The sequence below is a fragment of the Thunnus thynnus genome, chromosome 19 (genome assembly GCF_963924715.1).
Source record: "Thunnus thynnus chromosome 19, fThuThy2.1, whole genome shotgun sequence".
NCBI classification, from domain to species: domain Eukaryota; kingdom Metazoa; phylum Chordata; class Actinopteri; order Scombriformes; family Scombridae; genus Thunnus; species Thunnus thynnus.
Genome location: NC_089535.1, coordinates 21,096,546 through 21,115,300, shown reverse-complemented (window position 1 = coordinate 21,115,300; position 18,755 = coordinate 21,096,546). Strand labels below are relative to the sequence as shown.

The following is an 18,755-nucleotide window of genomic DNA, read 5'->3' as shown; positions in this document are numbered from 1 at the left end:
TGGAGAAGCGAGAGAGGAGGATGTGTGGCGTCGACAGTGAGATGGAAAGCGAGAGTTATGGCTGGTCTCCATTCGCTCTGTTTTCCACAAGCAAGGGTTGACAGTGGTAGGGTTCATTGTTTGGCTTTCATCGCCATTAATTATCCAACTTCACCAAGCAACACAGGGATTTTACAATAACAAGCTAGTGTGAAAACAGCAAAATAAAAATTAGAGTACCAGCTGATGATATTGGCCGCGCAACAATTAAAAAATAGCTTTTTTTGGTGTTAAAACATCAAGGTATCGTTGTGGCCAGCTCTGGCTTCTTATAAAATGATAATTCTTCCATTATGCTCTCACCTTTGGCCAAGTTCTAAAGCAGTAAAAACTCTGGCTTTGAGCCTGATGGGCCGAAATATCACTAAACCATATTCATTACAGACAGGGTATTAGATAGAGTATTATTAAATGAAATTGATGGAGATTGAGATGGAAACCATAAGAGCTATACACTTAATGAGAAATAAACGTCATACATTACAAAGTCTTCCATTAGCTAAAGTAGAAAAAAGCACGTCTGTGTCATAAATACTCTAGCTAGCAAAATTCAGAAATACCATTGGATGTGGGGCAACTATAAATGTATAAAAGTTTATTGACATATACGGTACCAGTCAAAAGTTTAGATGCACCTTCCTATTCACTTGAATGAGAAAGTCCATCCAAACTTTTGACTGGTACTGTATGTATATATTTTTTGTTCAGTCTATAAAATGTCAGAAAATAATGAAAAATGCCCATCAAAATTTCCCAGAGTTCAGGATGACAACTTCAAATTGTTCAAAAAAGGTTGTTTGACCAACTGATCAAAAGAATGAAAAAATGGAAATGTATTGATTTTAAAAGGATATTAAGCAGTAAATCCTCACATTTGAGATGAAACCAGCAAATGTTTGGTACTTTTGCTTTATAAATGACTTGAATTACAAATTGATTATCAAAAATAATTATCGATTCTTCTTCTGTCATTCAGGTAATCAACTATTTGTTTCAGCACTCATTTATTGATATATTACAATGCTATAGTTTCATTTTTACATTTGCTGCTCCATTGTGATACCATTTGGTTCTCCTTGTAACACAGCTGCATTATAATATTGTATAATGACTCAAATGTCTTTCATCATGTCATTGTGACTCCTCCACTTTACTTTGGCCACCAAGCAGTCTGTAAAGCAGAGGTAGAGCGCATCATCCACTAACCAGAGGGTCGTTGGTTCAATCCCCGGTTCCTCCAGTCCCATGTGTCCTTGGGCAAGATACTGAACCCCAAATTGCTCCTGAACCCCTCATTGCTCCTGAATTGCGCGTCATTGGGAACTATTCGGTGTGTGAGTGTATGTGTGAATGGATGAGTGAGCATTAGAAACATTTTAAAGCGCTACATTGCTCCTGATGAGCAGGTCGGCACCTTGGATGGCAGCCTCTGCCATCAGTGTATGAATGGGTGAATGTTGGCAGGTGCAGTCCATTTACCATTTACCTATGACATCATTTATTGACTTCTCCCAAAAATTGGCTGTATAGAGCAATTTAACGATGCCATTATGACACATTTATCTTACTTCGGTTGTCTCACAGTGTGCTGTGACATCAGACAATGACTCGGCTTGCTGTGCTCATGTATGGCAGTATTAAGATGTCATAGTGTAACAATTATCTGGTGTTGGTCATGTACAGCTGTATTATGAAGTCATAGCGTGACCTATGCTTTACATTAGCCACACAAAGCTGTAATGTGATGCCAGGGTAACAGTTTTACTTAAAGTAGCCTACTGCTCTTTGAGATGTCACAGTGTAACTTTCTTTAGTAAGTGTGTGTGTGTGTGTGTGTGTGTGTGTGTGTGTGTGTGTGTGTGTACACCTCTAATAGGTGGTCATTGTGTGACTTTTACCTGACTTTGTCCCTGTATAGCTTTATTATGTTGTCATGGTGTGGATAGCTAGTTATGGTTTGTGCTGACGGCTTATTGCTGTATTAGAAAAGGACAGAGGAGCCTTTGGGACAGTTTTCATCACCACATGTCCTTGGAACACACAGACGTTCACACATTGTCACACATGATGCTGCACAGACACGAACAGACACACGCGCACTGTCACGTACACAGATGAGGACATATGCACAGCTATATTCTCAGACACACACATACATGTGACATACCCGCATGCACCCTATTTTTTATGAGCCCTCCCTTTAGGCTATAGTAGGAAATGAATGTCCAGCAGCTAAGGCTGTTAATTAACATTTATGGCTTTAGATGACCGTTGAATCGTTAGACTGGCTCTCACAGCCTTCACGTCAAAGCAACCAGAGTATAAAAATCCAATCTCTGTCCCTGACTTGCTGCCAAAGTAATGATGGTGGATCATGATGTTGATTTGTTTTATAATATGAATCTAAACAGCGCTGATCCCCTCTGGGGGTACAGTATTTGTTTGTCCCCTTGGACAATATGTGTTTGTGGGTATGTTTGTATAAAGGGATGTGGAGTCGAGACACTGGGTGCAGAAAATCCTACTGTATATGCTAATGGTATTTAGGATTTCATATGGGTCTATTTGTGTGGTCAGTTGTTTCCCATGTTTCCGATCATCAAGATGTCTTCACATCTATTTACAATACAGAAAAAAAAAACATGTTACGATTGACACTCATGTCAGTATTACTTCATTACCTCAGGACAAATGCAAGATAAAACTAATATGCAAATCAAATAAATATATGAAAATCCAAACTATTAAGTGATCAACATCATATTTTTTCTAGCAGCTGATCATAAAGCTGGCACAGGACAACATGTTTGCTTTGCAGCATAAAAATGACATTTGATTTTAGTAGTTTGCCTTTTCCAGTGTATCTTATGTCCATAATACAGTACATAATGCCTCAATACTGTCATATGATACAAAATGTTTCATTTCTGTCACTAGCTTTTTTTCTCAATTCTTTGATTCATATATTCTCGCTCTTTTTCTCATTTATGCCTCTCACCTTTACATTTCCTAATTTCTCTCAGCCCATTTTATTCCACAATGCACAAAATCTATACTTATGCCACCCCCTACTTCCCAGCCTCCCACCACTGAAACATCGATTACGCACAAGCTGTGATTAGAGACAGTGTGCAACCAACATTTATAACCTGGACCAAGACTTCGCAGTCAGGAGCGGACAAAACCATCGCCTCGATCAGTGTTCATCTACACAACATCTTACACATACGTACATGTAGATACGGAGACGTACATACAGTAAACAAGTACAGTCCATTGACTTCCTGAGTGGACCACAAATCAGAAAATCTGATCAAATTGGAGAAAAATAGATATTAGTTGGGTTCACATTGTCCACTCATTCAAAAAAATGTTCTTACTGTGTATGAATTTCCCTTGAAGTATAGATGGCACTGAACATCTTGTTCATAAGTTTTGTTTCAACCATCATAATATATAAACCAAAGTTTTAAAAAACAATTTCAACCCCTGCTCCATTTCAGTTCCTCTCCTCCTCCTCTGCACAAGTGAACATCCCTATCACATATACAGTATACACACATAAAAGCACAAAACCACAGACAGCCACACACAGACATCTGACTCAATTCCAATCACAGCCTCAAACACCTGTCTGCCAATCTTCCAATAGTGTTTTGTCCATGTCTGCTTTTCCCTGGCCAAAGGAAACTGTGTGTGCGAGCTGTGTGTTTGTTCACATGTCAGGTTGTGTATACGTGTGCGTGTGAGCAGTCTGACGGCCGCAGATAAGGTGGCAGTTATCTTATCGGGCTGAGCCAACCTACCCTAAACCCTCACAAACCTCAGGTGTCACAGCGCTCTAGCTTTTCCCCAAGCATCCCCTCATTTTCATGTCAATTTCACACCATTTTGCTGTCTTTCAGTCTCTGCCCTCCCTCCCCTCTGTCTCAATCCCTCGATTTGCTCCCTCCCTCCTTTTGATAGGCATTTAAGCCCATTTTAGTCCAGTTTTGCTCTTCTGTTTCTCCCTTCATCCCTGCCTTTTTTCCTCCCTCTAACCCTTTTGATCTTTCTTGGTTGCCATCCACTTGGCCCTGCCATCAATCTCTCCCATCTTTGGCCAACTTTGACAGTGTTTGCTATCCTTCTTATTCCCACTTTGCCTGCATCTTACTCCTTTTTTTCTCATATCCTCTCCCTTTCTCGCTCTTTCATCTTTATTTCTTGTTATCGTTGACCTCTCCCACAGTCCTACATGGTCCAAGAGAGGTGACAATTTCCTGTTATGTTGCCAGACCACCTCACTCATCCTCAGTGTCTTTCTCACTTCCTCCCATACACTTTCTAATCCCCACACCTTCATCCAGTTATTTATTCACAGCCCAACAGAGATGACAGGCTTTTTATCAATCTGTCAGTCAATTTGCCTTTTTTTTCCTCTGCTCACCTTCTCACCATCTCTGTATCTCTTCTATTCCCGTCTCCTCTATTGCCTAGAGAGGGTGTCAATTTTTAACCTGTCAAGCTGTCTAGCCGTCATTCCTCTCCCTCTAGCCTTGTAAGGCCATCTTGAATCATATGAGCTCAGTTTTTGGTAGGAAATAGTCTAGAAATGATTCACTGACAATCAAATGAGCTGAAAACTGAACCAAACTGTGAATTGCGGGGAGCGTCTTAGATAACAGCAACAAACAGTGCCTTATTTAGTTGGGTATTGATTCACATCTTTCAAATGTCAACTTTTAAGAACAAGTACTAATGATGCAATATAGCCTTTTCCGACCTTTATTACAACTTATATTGGAGATGTCGGACGTTTCTAGAACTACTGTTTTCCATTTTGAAAACAGTAGCAAAACTACCCAGCCAGTGGTGCATTATCCTTGAGTCAGGTGTAAAACAGGTTCATGTTGATTTTGTGTATGCTCATTAATAACTTCTGACCCAAGAAAAGGTCTTTTTACCCTCGCCAGACCACAATGTGCAAAGCCACGCCTTGGTTGGCTTTGCAAAACTACCCTCCTCATTCTTTTTCCCTCACAAAGAATGTTGCAAAAGTATGATTTTTATTAAGTTTACATTGGTATTTTGCAGACTGAGTTTCATTGTTTTGCAAATGACCAGTCAAGTATAAAATAGTTTTTCAATTTAAAGTTTTCAGCTCAGGTTCGTCATGTTTGGTGCTTTCAAAATTGGCCATTTACCCTTCTCTCTTTGTAACTTCTTGGCAATCAAAGCATTTTAACTCCCTTTCTCCATCCCTCCCAATGACTTTCATTCCAAACCAAACAGCCTTTGTCAACTCTTCCACCTTGCACTATTTCCCACATTAAAGGCGGAACAATAATTAGCTCCTCCAAGTACACCTCCCTTCATCCTCTATCTTCATCTCTCACCAAATATGACCATCTTTATCAATCTGTCAAGCTGCCCTCCCTCTTTCACATATCCAATTCATTTTTACCTTATATTACTCCTCCCTTTCCTCCCGCTGCCCTCGCACTCCCATCACAAACCGAGTTGAACAGTTGTTATCAATCTACCAGAGGAGAGGGAACACAATTTATTTTTTTTTCCCGGCCTCATTTTTCCTTTTTTTTTATTCCTTCTTTTCTTTTCTCAATCTTCCACCCTCCCTCCTGCTTTGACTACATTTACATCTCATAGAGCAGAGGTGGATGGATGCAATGATGAGAGGAGTGAGTATCTCCTGAACATCCCTCAGGGGGTTCATTCTCCTCTCTTTGTCCTTCTCACTGGCTCTAGGGTTCATTATTTTTCTCTCTTTGCTATTCTGTGTTTGTTTCTCGCTTAGCTTTCAAGATGAAACTGTTTTTTTATCGCTTTTGACATTTTGCAACTAGTTTTCACCACTTGGTTTGCAGGCAAAAATAGCTTTTCGTCTCACTACACTGTTGTCACAAAAACGCAGCTAATGTAGAACGTTGCTTGCTGAGCTGTTGCTGTTGGCTTGCTACATCCTCATGAGGAATTGTTAAGGATTTAATAATGAGCTACTGACAGGAACCACCTGGCAAGTGGTTGTCTGACACATTATGCACATGACAGTTCTTCTCCTGTGTCTCCACTTCCTTTATCTCCTCCTTTGTCTTCTTCTTATTTTGATTGATATGCCCTGTGTAGTCCTGAGACACTGCATCGCCACAAATTGAATTGTTTAAAACATATTGATTGATTGCTTGCACTCAGTTGGTCCCCATACTGTGCTCTTTAAGTGGCACCTATGAGTTTTTGAGGTGACTCTATGTACTATATTTTACATCTAGCACTCTTTCCATATTGTGTTTTATCATTATCTTCCTTGTTGGGTCATTACACAGTTTTGAAACGTCTTATTCACTTGTAAACTGTGCAGCAGTGAATCATAAAATAACAAAAGTTATGCCATACAGTTTGAGAAAGAAAAGTTACAACTACTGGTGAATAATAAGCTTTATTTCAATTCTGTGAAAAACAAGCTGGTGTTGTATTTTCTAAATGGTGGATATCTCATGTTTAAGGGTCTGATTTATGCACAATTCGGTTCATGATTCTGATAAGAAATGTAGCATTTCAGGGCGAACTGTAATATACCTTGAATATATTCCAGTAATAAGCAGCGGCAGCTCACTTGACATTCACATTTTTCTCCTGACTTTCTAAGCATAAGAATAGCTTCCTGATTCTATTTCTGATCTGTCGAAGGCTGACATTAAATGAACTCTTTAAGAGTCAGGGATGAAGTTTGGTGGTTTAAGCTTTGCTTTACTCCGAAAGATTTTTTTTATGAACACATTTTAATGTCATTTTCTGCTATGAATTCCTAGTAGGGAGCAAATACTGGTTCATGAAAGCCAGCAAGTGGTGACATCTTTGACTTACTTTTGAATATAGACAGTAATCTTAGTTAGAATCTGATGATATTAAACTATGTGTTTAGCAGCTTACATCAAAAGTTCACCTCTTCCTGTCATAGTATTTTCTAATTTTGCTTCGTATTATAATTTAAACAGTGTCTCAACTCAAGATTTGTTTGTTTTAATGTCACTTAATTGTGAAAAAGGGTGTATTTTGGGAATCATAAATAAATTACAAGTAACAGCCTTAGGTTTTTTTGTGCTAGTGTGAAATTAAAGGTTGTTTCTCATTATGTTTGCCCTGTAAGAAGTTCAAATCAGATCTTTCCACCATGAAACACAGCGCTTTCAAATCTCGTTCTATCATGGAGCTCACCATCTCAAACATGACTACTGTATCATGTTTGAGACTGACAGGTGATTAGAAGAGGCCTTGACCAATTGTTGATCCCACCTGGCTGACTTCTTTACCGAAGGTCATTCTGGGCAGGATCTTTACAGCCGCTTGGTTCTGTCACTGTGTCTGTCTCTTTATGTGAGGGAACAAGCATCCAGAGACAAGTCACACCCTTTTTATTTACACAAACTTTAAAATACATGAAAAAAACTAAACCACTCTAACTTATCTGTAAATCTGCTGAGGTACAAGGCAGAAATTGAGCTACAGGCATGGACACTGAGCACACTGAGATGATACAGAAACAAAAGGAGGAAACAATTATAATTGCTTGGCAAAAACAAAAAAGGGTGGAGGGGAACATACATTATGTCATACTGAAATAAAGGGATCAATTTTCAAATCAAAACATTTTTCTCTTTATGCATTTTTGAAAGTGACTGTGTTTTTTGATGCTGTGTGTCAAATGCAAGTTAAAATGCAACCACTCAAAGCTTTCAGGGTATGTATGATCTAGCCAGTAACTACCACTACTGTCCTTTCCCTTGAGGTACATGGGAGGTACATTGCACATGCATGAAAGTGTTGCAAAATGTTACTTTAAAGTTCTGTCATCTCACCTCACTGACAGCTCATATCTTGTTTGACAATGTTGAGGACTGATGCTATTCTGTCTGTTCTGGTCCTCACGTGTTCTTTTAATGAAGCGATAGGACAAGATCTTGTTAGATCTTGTGTCTGTCAGTTCACAAAGTCTGACTCACTATCTCTCCCTGACTCAGTATTTTATAATACATTGATCAAGAAATGTGTAATCGGGGTGTTGTCGTCTTCTCATTGGTTGACGGCGTCCTGCTTCTCCTTTTCGTGATATCTGACTCCATATCTTCGGCCACGCCTCTAGGTGATCTGAAACTTCAACCATCAAGAGACAAACTGCTTTGCGCAATCTATGGATCAACATCACCTGTCTTTTAGAGTGCACAGCTTAAGACCTTTAGGCTATACGTGGCATTGTTTTTCACAGTTGAATGGGTGCACCCCACTCTCACGCCTCCTGTTTTGTTAGCTGAAAGCGGAAGTTGAAGTTAAGATGACCTATTACTAAATTCTGGGGACATGTGAAGTTTCTCACGTCCAGTACTTTTCCACTTTACAGTCCACAATGTTCAAATACAGTATAATAAGCTTTCTTTCACACAGTATAAAAAATGAATCTAACATCTAAAACACCTCTATTAAAAATAAGCTTATAAAATCTCTTTGCTAAAAAGCAAATCAAGGACTTTATTTGTTGCAATTATGTTTTAGCAAAAGCATCAGTCATAACAAGAATATATCCTTCAACAACTTACTTATAGTCAGGTCAGTCATGGCACAGGTTTTAAGACTGTAAGCAAAGCAAACCCCTTAATGTATGCAAAGCACATGTGGCCATAAACATAAAATCAGCACATTATATATTCATGTTTATGGTGCTTTTACATGAAAAACTAAATAGTATCCCTTTTAAGAAGCTATACGAGCTTCTTTGCTGGCTACATAAAAATTTTTCTCCCCATTTATCTGTCTATCCCATTTCTGTTCATGGCAGTGTACAGCTGAGAACCCTTCTCACTCCCTCGTTTTTTTATGTAGTGGGATATGGCTGTACTAAACCATCTCTGTCTGTTTCCCTCTCGCTCTGTCTCTGTTTTCATTACATTACACTATGGCAGAGAGACCCCCACCCATCACATTAGAATAGGCAGAGAGAACAGGATCCAAGATAAAGCATCTGCTGCAGTGATGTCAGATGACAGTTATGAAGCAGATTATGAGGCTTATAGTCTGAACTCTCTGCCTCCAGTTTGCTCTCTTAACCTCTGACATCTTAACTACGCAATCAACCATATGTGTTTTCTTCAGGGCCACATTTGCTTTTTGTTATTTTATTTCACATTTGTTATCAATTTTCTGTTTTAAATTGTCCACACTAAATCATGGAAAGCAGCGTTCAAGGTGGGACCTGTGCAAAACATAGTGATCGACAGCTTTTTGCTTTTTTTACTCAAGATCATCCACTAAATGGGGTGATGGTGGGACTAACAACATACTGTCTTGGGACAAAGCAGTTATTGATTGAAACTTTAACACTTAAATATGTCATGTTAGCTAGATTCCTATCTTGTCTTCTCCCTGCTGTCTGAGCACTTTTTGAAAACAACAACAATAACAAAAAAAGTCAAAACTTTCTTACTTCCATTAGGTTCATGCTGTGCTGTGGTGCCTGTAATTAACTTAACGTAATTAATCAACTTTGGTTCTTGAGACGTGTATTAACCCAAATATACACAGACAGGTCCAGGTCAACCTTTTTATCTGGACCGCAACAGCGGGGCCAGCCCTACAACCACATATGTCCATCACTGAGTCACTGACTGACTGACTGACTGACTGACTGATGAAGTTACACCATTGGTTGGCTGAAGGCCGCCGAAGCTAAGTATCCCAGAATGTATTTCACACCAAGTGACAGTAATGGTGGAGATTAAGCTGTTGTAATTTTCACAGTTGGACTGTTAATATGTCACTTTACTAAGTTTTCATGTTTTTTCAGGCAAGAAAGTAACGATTTAGATTCTCAATATGTGGTCAGTTTATCCAAAAAACACCTGTTTGAGAAGAGAGGGTCTGTGCGCTGTCACCAGTGTAACTTCCTGTTAATTTCTGCATGTTACATGCATCAAGTGTCTTTTCCAAATAAGCACTTCCGTGTTCATGGTAATAAAATAAAAGCAATATAACAAATACATTAACAAATGTAAATTTTACACACATGAAACACACTGTGTTTGGGTCATTTACACTCAGCATTAATGATTAACTTGATAGTTACTGGATTAAAACTATTTTTCGGGTTGTGGGTAAATGCAATGTATTTCAAGCATTTTTAATGTTTTTCTCACAGCACCCTGAGTTACAACTATTGTATGAAAAGTGCTTTACAAATAAATAAACGTAAACTTGCATTAAAACAAACATCTTAAAAATGCTGCAACGTCCATGTCTGATGGTAACCAGGCAACGTACAAATTAAAAGCCCTCCAGCATTTCATACACGGTCCAGCCATATACTAGGTTTTGACGTAGTCTTGTTTCAGTGGGCTTAAATTGTGTCTCTCTATGCTCTTTTAGCCTTCATCTTCTTAACCTGATCCCCTTGCTTGCTATTAATAGCTCTGGCTTTAACAGAACATGCAGGGAAACAGAGCAGAAGAGGAGAATTGGGGGACTGTTGGCTGGATTCACATTGGATTTTGTGCAGTGTGCAGTTCAGTGGCTCCTAGGACTCCTTTTAGCTCATTGATTTATAGTAGTAACACTGCTAGAGTAACCTTTTAATTTCTGTCTATATTTTTAGTTTGTGCAAGGTTGCTCACCTTTGACTGCCCTAGATCCTAGAAGTAAATGTGAAAATGTTTGAGAGAAAAATAATCTTTCAGGTAGATTTCTGCATGGAACTAGAAACATTTTTATTAGGCCCTAATCAAGGTACATGAGGTCGCATGAGGATAATGCTATAGCATGTTTTGTCCTCCGGGTTGAATAAATTAATAAGAGATGATGTGTCATGTTTCAGGGAAGTGAGGAATACAATTTGACCTCATTCCTAGAAGCTTGTTGGACTAACAGAAACAAATGAATAAATTCAGTCCAAGCTTTTGGCTGGTGGCTGCTGTGAATCCCCCATTTTGCTGTAATCCTTTATCCCTGAAATAAAAACACAATACAGTGAAGACAGCTGTTCAGCTGAAGACAGTGCATTATGTACGGCCAGTAGACATGGCAAACTGTCATGTTTCTGTCACTGTTACTGAACAAGCCTGATAACAAAAACAGTAGGATGTAGTCATTTTTCTCTAATTAGCATTTAGTTTCAGTACATGTCCATATTTCAAAATCGATTGAAGACCAGTGCATTGCAAATTAAAGGCCATCCAGGTTGTCTGGTTTAGCATTAATTGATCCAAGACTAAAAAAGTTGGATATGCTGGCTTTGAGCCAAACATGGCGTAACGTGGCACATTCGACAACATTACGAACAATTCTCCTAGCCCCGGTTTCTAATGGGATATGAGCATAGATCAACGTATTGGAGATCAGCAAAACAATACATTTTGAATGTCTGACTCATGCAGTGAATGTGTAATCTTGACGGTAAGCCCAATATTTTGATGTTACTCACTTCTTAACTGTAGCATGTTTATCCCCTGAATCAGGGTGAACAGCAATGATTTTAAAACTTTGCCAGGATTTGTCTTCCCAACGGGAGTGAAAATCCACTCATGCTGCACTGATACAGCGCTATGATTGAATATTATTGAAAAGTAATGATAAGTATGGAGTTTGGATATCTGTGGCTATGGAACTGGGATGATCTGCTGTTATGGGGGTGTTGAACAGGCGCATGCTGAGTGTGTAATTATCTCTGAGAGTCTTTTCTCTCTGTTCCGTTCACATCTCGTCTATTTAAAACCCTCCCTCTCTGTAGTAGCTTCTGTATATTTAGTTCTGTTTTAGCAATTCTCTTTTGCTCTATTCTCTCTTTTCTTGCATAATCATGCTTTCGCTCTCAACATAAATAATTTTAGCGTGGCCAGCTAATACTGTCAGGCTCCCTATGTGGAGCTGCACAGTGGCCTGGGGGATTTGTTTTTTTGCTGATATACTTGGTTTTGTTTTGTTTTTTTGTTGTTTTCCTTATTTATTTATTTTTTTAGTGTTGTTATTTGTGTGTTTTTAGCTAGTGTGAAATCCTGTCTTGTCATCTGGAGAGTTCAAGAACTGCTTAATTGGAAAAGTACAGCTGGTGTCAAGGTCTGGAAGAAGGAGAAAACAAGAGAAAAATGCGAGCGTCGGTGTGTGTGTGGGGAGGCGCATCCAGTGTAAGGCAAAGAGACAAAATGAGGAAGGGAGACTGAGAAAAGGAGAGAGGCAGATAGAAGAGGAACAGCCAAGAAGAGGGAGAGTGAGAGAGATGGAGAGAAAGTGTGTACTTGTCTAAGAGGTGATGTTTCACATGATAGCACGTTCTGCAATGTTGCAGCTCGGCAGCATCAGCAAATCTCCCCCGCCTTCAGCTTTATTATTTTTTTACTCCTTCAGCCAGCTAGGCAGGCAGGCAGGCAGGCAGATATGTTTCTGAAAATAAATAAATAGCCTTTCAGCTACTGATGCCTCTAGAGAAACTGAGATGGCAGGGTCCGAAATTAACACCCGCCATGTGCCAAATGCGGGTAGATTTTCCGTTTGGTGAGTAAATCTCGGAAGGCTATCTGCCACACTGGCGGGTAAATGTTTGTACCAAAATAGTTGTGTAATAAAATATCTGCTATGATGGCTCGGAGGAAATGACTCATGTTTGTCCCTATACAGTGTAGACACGTGCACCATATGTTTTTTTTTTTTTACGCGCGTCTAAATAGTGCTGCAAAACTGTAGGAGCGCCTGAGACAGTCTGAGGTGAACAAGTGCCAGCCACAGACCGTCTGGAGTGCTTCTAGTTTTGTGGCACTATTTACTGTCACTTGCCGCCGATCTGCTGCTAGCTACCGTTAAAAAGGCAATTTATTATTTTGGCCGGTAAAAAATATGCTTGGCTGGTGGATTTTTTTTTCATATACCAATCCCCTTGGCAGGTGAGTCAGAAAGTTAATTTCAGACACTGTGAGATGTGGGCTGCCTTGACTCAACATAAAAACAGCAACAAAATAGAAAAGCAGAACGTCCTCTAGCTGTAATACTGAGGTCAGATTCATCCGTGGGAGAAAATGTAAGGAGACATGGCATCTGAAAACATTTTTTTATTTCAACTGAATGACCACAGAATGGGGCTAGAAGGCAAAATGGTACTGCTGAACTGCAATTCATGTTTTGTTTTGTTTTTTTCATATTGCAAAGTACACAAGTGAATCCTGGCCAAAAGTGGTTTACTGAGCAATTGATTGCTGTGATTTCAACAGGACATTAAGGGCATAACATGTACTTTCCTGTGATCTATATAAAGAAAAGCTACTTATACACTTTTTGGCCTTATTGCTCTTGCTGTAGTTAATGTGTTGGGGTGAGTTGTCTGCTGTTGCACTGATCATTACTTGTAAGTTCAGGGTACATGTTTGTTTTCTCATCGGTTTGAAACCTTTAGAGAGCCAGTAATCCATTTTGGGTTCATCAAATCACTTCATCATTCTGTGAAGTTTTACATATAAACAAAGGTTTGAGTCTATTAAAATATCATCTTGTCAGCTCTTAAGCCTGAAACTATGTTGTACTCCTAGCCACTGTATTCTTTATTCTTCATTGGGATCCCTAGTAGCTTCCACAAAGTGACTGCTAGTCTTCCTTGGGTTCACACAACATGAACAACAATAACACAAACAATTTAAAATCACATTGATCAATAAACCAAAAAAAAACAAAACGCTAAACAAGCCAAATATAGAGATCTGAAAATAAATCAATTACCATCATTGTATGTAGTGATGAAACTCTCCAATCTTTTGCCTTTGCAGCTAACATGGCTGTGTGTGGTGGGTTACAAGAAAGACTGTGCCCCGAGTCACATCTGAAATCTCAGTGTCTGTTGGCTCTCTGGTATTGATCAACAACCCTGTAAACCCCCCACGGATATATTACTGTCACTCGGAGGTGATGCAGTGTAGAGCGCTATCAGACGCTATCTTGTTAAGATCGAATTCTACTTTTGTGTTAAGTTACACTCAGCATGTCAAGTTTCTATTAAATTTCATCCTTTGCTCTCCAAGCTCAAAAGTCCAATTTCAGGGCTCATCCTACTTTATTCTATTGTACCTTTTTTCTATTTAATTCTCAGCTATTCTCCAGTAATGGAGTCTTTTTTTTTATGCTTTTTTTTATATTCGACACTAGACCACTTCATCAAGAGCATGACGTGGCTCTGGTAACAGCCGTTTTACAGCACAGCAGATTTGGCTGATGTGCGTGGCACGTTAAGTTACCGTGAAGTAGAGCTAGTGTGGTTTTTGTGTGTACGTGTGAGTGTGCGTAGCAGGCAGTGTGAGAAGCGTGTAATAGGCTCACCTGTCCCTGGCTGCAGACTGATGGGCAGGTGGAGAGAATGGAAACCAGATGGAAAGAGGTATCAAGTGAAGGAAGGGAAGGACTGATTACAGCGGGAAATACTTCACTAGAATGTCTATAAGGTGCATACATTTAGATTTTGACCTTCAACATACTGCGCAATTAAATAATCAGCATTTAAGAATCAAAATAACAAGGATAGAGGGAGCGGGGGGGGGGGAAGAAAATCTTCATCAAGGAGTATTGATCGAAGGAGAGCCTGGAGAAGTAGGAAAGGGAGGAAAATCCTGTGATATTTCAAACCAATTTAAGACTTGCTAGGAGGCTCCTCAAATCTATGAAAGTTTTCGATACAGTTCATTTTCTAGCAGAATATTATCCCTTTCAACAACACCGATACTCAAATTCAAATCTCTGCAAGATTTGGTGAATGATTTTTCCATTACGTCGAAAAGATGAGGATGACATGACAGACGCTATCCTCAATTTCAACAGAGGAGCTTTCTTTAGGATTGGTGACAAATATGCCAGACAGCTAAAAAGCATAGGAATAGTCACTTTGGCAAACCTAAAGTCACTTTTTGGACTTATTTGCTGAATAGTTCCCAGATAAGACTGTTATATTCTAAACTTTAATATGCTTCACATGCATTTCCTGTCTATGTGGTGACTAACTCTGGGTTGTTCTCGGCAGGGTGAAGAGGAGGATCACGCTGTCGTTTCGTCCCATCCAAGGTACGTTTAGTTCTTTTCTGTGAATACACTGTAGATATCTTTACGCTTTGCTTGAAACACACCGCAGCTCAACAGTTGTTCTACTTTTCTTTTCTTTTTTTTCATCTATTTTAATTTAGACTTTATTCGGTGCTTTTGTTGTTTGTGCTGTGTAAGTTTTACAAGCCAGGGGTCCGTGAAGCTCATTTCATTTTCCCAATAAATAGACAAATGTTGCTCTCGTTTGTTTTCCTGCTCAGCCATATGAGCAGTGCATCTGCATCATCTTGTACATTTGTATATCTGTATGAGATCAAATCAACGATGGGAGCCACGTGTGTGAACCGAAACATTGTGAACCTCTTTAGCATATGTGAGAGCGAGGCAAACTGTAAATGAGCATGAAGCTTTGGCCTCTTGAATCATTTGTAAGATTCCCCATAAACCGCTTTCAGTTGTTTTGTGTGGTTTCAGGAATCATGTTGAAAAATTCTTATATTATGATTCAACAAGCGAACCCAGCAACTGTCCTAAACCCCCCCCCACCTCCACCTCCACCTCCCCCTCCCCCTGTTGAGAACCTTTGGCCTGCCAGCGTGGTGGCCTCTGCTTCTCTGTCAGTAGCATGTCTTCGGCTGTATCTGGTTGCCGTGGTGACATGTGTGTGTCAGCAGTAGGATGTGTGATGTGTGTGTGTGTGGCGGCGGCGGCGGGCGTTGAAAGGACTCCATGAAGGCGGATAGAGTTCCTCTGTTCAGAAATGCCAGCAACACACACATGTCGACGGTCAGATACGGAAACTTCAGAAATGTGGGCATGCAGACGTTACACACCGTCACACAAACATGCACACACACACACACACACACACAGGAAATACGCAGACTGAGTGGACACACACGTAGACAGATATCCAGATTCCATGCAGGCCAGTAGCATGCACTCATACTGACAGCTCAGGAATATAAGGTTACATACAGGGAAGTCCATAACTGCCGCTATGCTTTGAACACTAATAGTATGTGTACACACTTTTATTCACTCACAGGAGGCTGGAGCTGAAGTTAAATTCCAATCATTTAAATTTAAAAAAGAAAAGTCCGCATCCTATTTTGACAGATTTATTTTTATACATGAATGACAGATGATATTTGCATATAGAATTAGCAAATGCAAATAGTTCCTCACTCAGCTGCAGCAGATAAATTGGGGGTGAAGGGCCTTGCTTAAGGGCAGCTCGTCTATAGTTGATGAGGGAGGGGAGAGCATTACTCATTTGCAGCCAGGGATTTGAACCGAGGACACAAGCCTGAAGGCGTTTTAGGCTACTGCTGACAACTAGGTGTAACGCAATGTAATTACTCCGTGATTCTGTTTTCACCGTAACTGTAATTGAGTTCAAGTTCAAGAATTTATTCCCCCGACTGGGACATTTAGCTCGAAGCAAGGCATATGTCATGTTGCATGATAACAATAAACAAAGTGCTGAGATTCAGACACACAAGACACGCTAAATGAATCGGAGACTCGGGAGAGTAGTAGGTCTGCTTGTCTGTTACAGGTAAGAAAGTTAATGGGATGGGAGATAAATCCTTTCTAAAGATTGTAGTTACTTAACTTTAAAGTCAGATTGCTCCAGTCATGATACATAAACCATTATATTCCCATCTGTTATGGAGGTGGTGACATATATAACTGTGCTGCAAAATAAATGTGAGGGTTGTATTGATTTTTAACGGCATCAAGAAAGGTAAAGTGACTTACATTGACCTTTAAGTTTGGAGTTTTCTTGCATAGTTTCCTTGTGTAAAAGTACCACCCTATAAGCTTGAACATTGTTATTGTATCTACAATACATTGATATTGTAGATATTTTTGGTTTATAAAGTTTACTTGTCAAACGGATGAATGTAATGCAAGTGAGATATATTTACTAGCTCAGGTAGGGATCGGGGGGGGGATCAGGTAGACGTTTCATCTTTCTCCACCGAGTTGCCATTGAAACATGTATAAATTGAATCTTTTAAAGGTCACAATTGCAGTTGTGGTATTATTATTCTAAGTTAATTCAGTGAGTGACAAGGGCATGCAAAGTTAATCTTTTTTTTTTTTTTTTTTTCCAAATCATAGGTGAGGGTCTAGTGAACAACACAATGGAGGTCATAACCATTTTTAAAAATGAAATGTCAAGTTCTCCTACACTCCCACACCTCTATAAATAATATGCTTTATGGGCTCACAGATATGTCCTGAAACACAGGAAACTGCATTGTGTTTCACTTGTTTTGATGAAAAAATCATGAGGAAATGATGAATATCTGACTAATTCACTTCATTTTGAATTGCACTATACTGCACAGTCAAGTTATATTGAGATTTTATTGATATGTTGATAGTACAATGGCAAAAAAAATGTACTGGATTTCTTTTGTTACAGAGATAATATTGTAGATGATGTATACTCATTACTACATACACTCTTGATTGCATTAGCTCTTTCAGTGGAGTTTGTGTAAAATGACTGGCACTAGTGCAACTGTAGTTTAAGTACACACCTTTAAAGAGTTGGTTCTCAGTTTCTGCGTGAGGCTCTGCAGGATGGTGGGTTAGACAACTAGCTGTCAAAAAAACTGCATAAAAGAATATGATTCATGCACATTTTTCAACTGAATAGATTTTGAGTTTAGCCACAATGCTTAGTGGTTTCAACACAAACAAAACAAAACCGACCCTCCCTACTCTTATTGGATGGTACAAGTCTGAGCAACTAACTGACATGACCGCTCCGCAATTTATTCCACCGTGTCATCTGCACTTGTACAAGCACTTGCATCTCCAGCCTGTGAGTGTGTCTGGGGTTGTCAGTAATGTGAGAGTGTGTTTTGATCCTCCGGTGTCGCCTTGTTTTCCTGAATCACCTTTACACGCACACACACACACAGTCAGTCTCCCCCACTCTCGCTCTCTCTTTCACAGCACACACACACACACACACACACATAAGATTGACATTGATTCGTCCACAATGTACCCTGTACTAGTGCCAGGTTTGTTTGGCAAATGCAGTCGATTGCAAATTGACTTTCAAATTGACTTTTACACTTTTGACAGTTGCTCTTCCTCTCGCGTGGATTTTTGCGTCACTCATTGTAGCTTCCACTGTTTCTCTCTCTTACTTTGGACAAGTGTGTGTGCGTGTGTGTCACCTAACAGCCTGTTCTGCCCTAATGGATTCACAATTAGCCGCGAGCTCGTCCAAGTTCACTAATTCAGGATGTGTTTTTGTTCCTTTTTAGAATATCTAATATTCATTCGTTTTGCCCACAGCAGCTGTTAACAGAGTTCATTAGTTATCAGCGGACACACAGAGATGTCGTTTAGTTTTTTTTTTTTTGTTGTTTTTAACACAACCCACTTTTGAGAGGAAATGAGAGGCAAAGGAGGCGACGGAGTATACTGCAAGTATTTGTAAGCAGAACATTATATATTAATTACTTAGATTTTTATCTCAGAATGATAGCTTCAACTTATTATTTTTTAATTAAAGGAATTTGAGATGGCACGTTCAAGCTGCAGATACAGCTCTGAGTACATTAAAGTTTTGCCTCGCTATCTGTCAATCTAAGAAAAAAATAGTTTCTCAGAGGCTTTTTATCTGGCTAATC

The 18,755-nt window shown here is 39.5% G+C and overlaps 1 protein-coding gene across 1 annotated transcript in view; it reads left to right on the top strand.

Moving 5' to 3' along the window:
• cntfr (ciliary neurotrophic factor receptor) overlaps nucleotides 1–18,755 on the top strand; it is a 228,881-nt gene that overhangs the window by 23,259 nt on the left and 186,867 nt on the right. The window contains exon 2 of the mRNA XM_067574320.1: nucleotides 15,071–15,111. The gene's annotated coding sequence lies outside the window, so the exon portion shown is untranslated. The remainder of the gene's footprint in view (nucleotides 1–15,070; nucleotides 15,112–18,755) is intronic.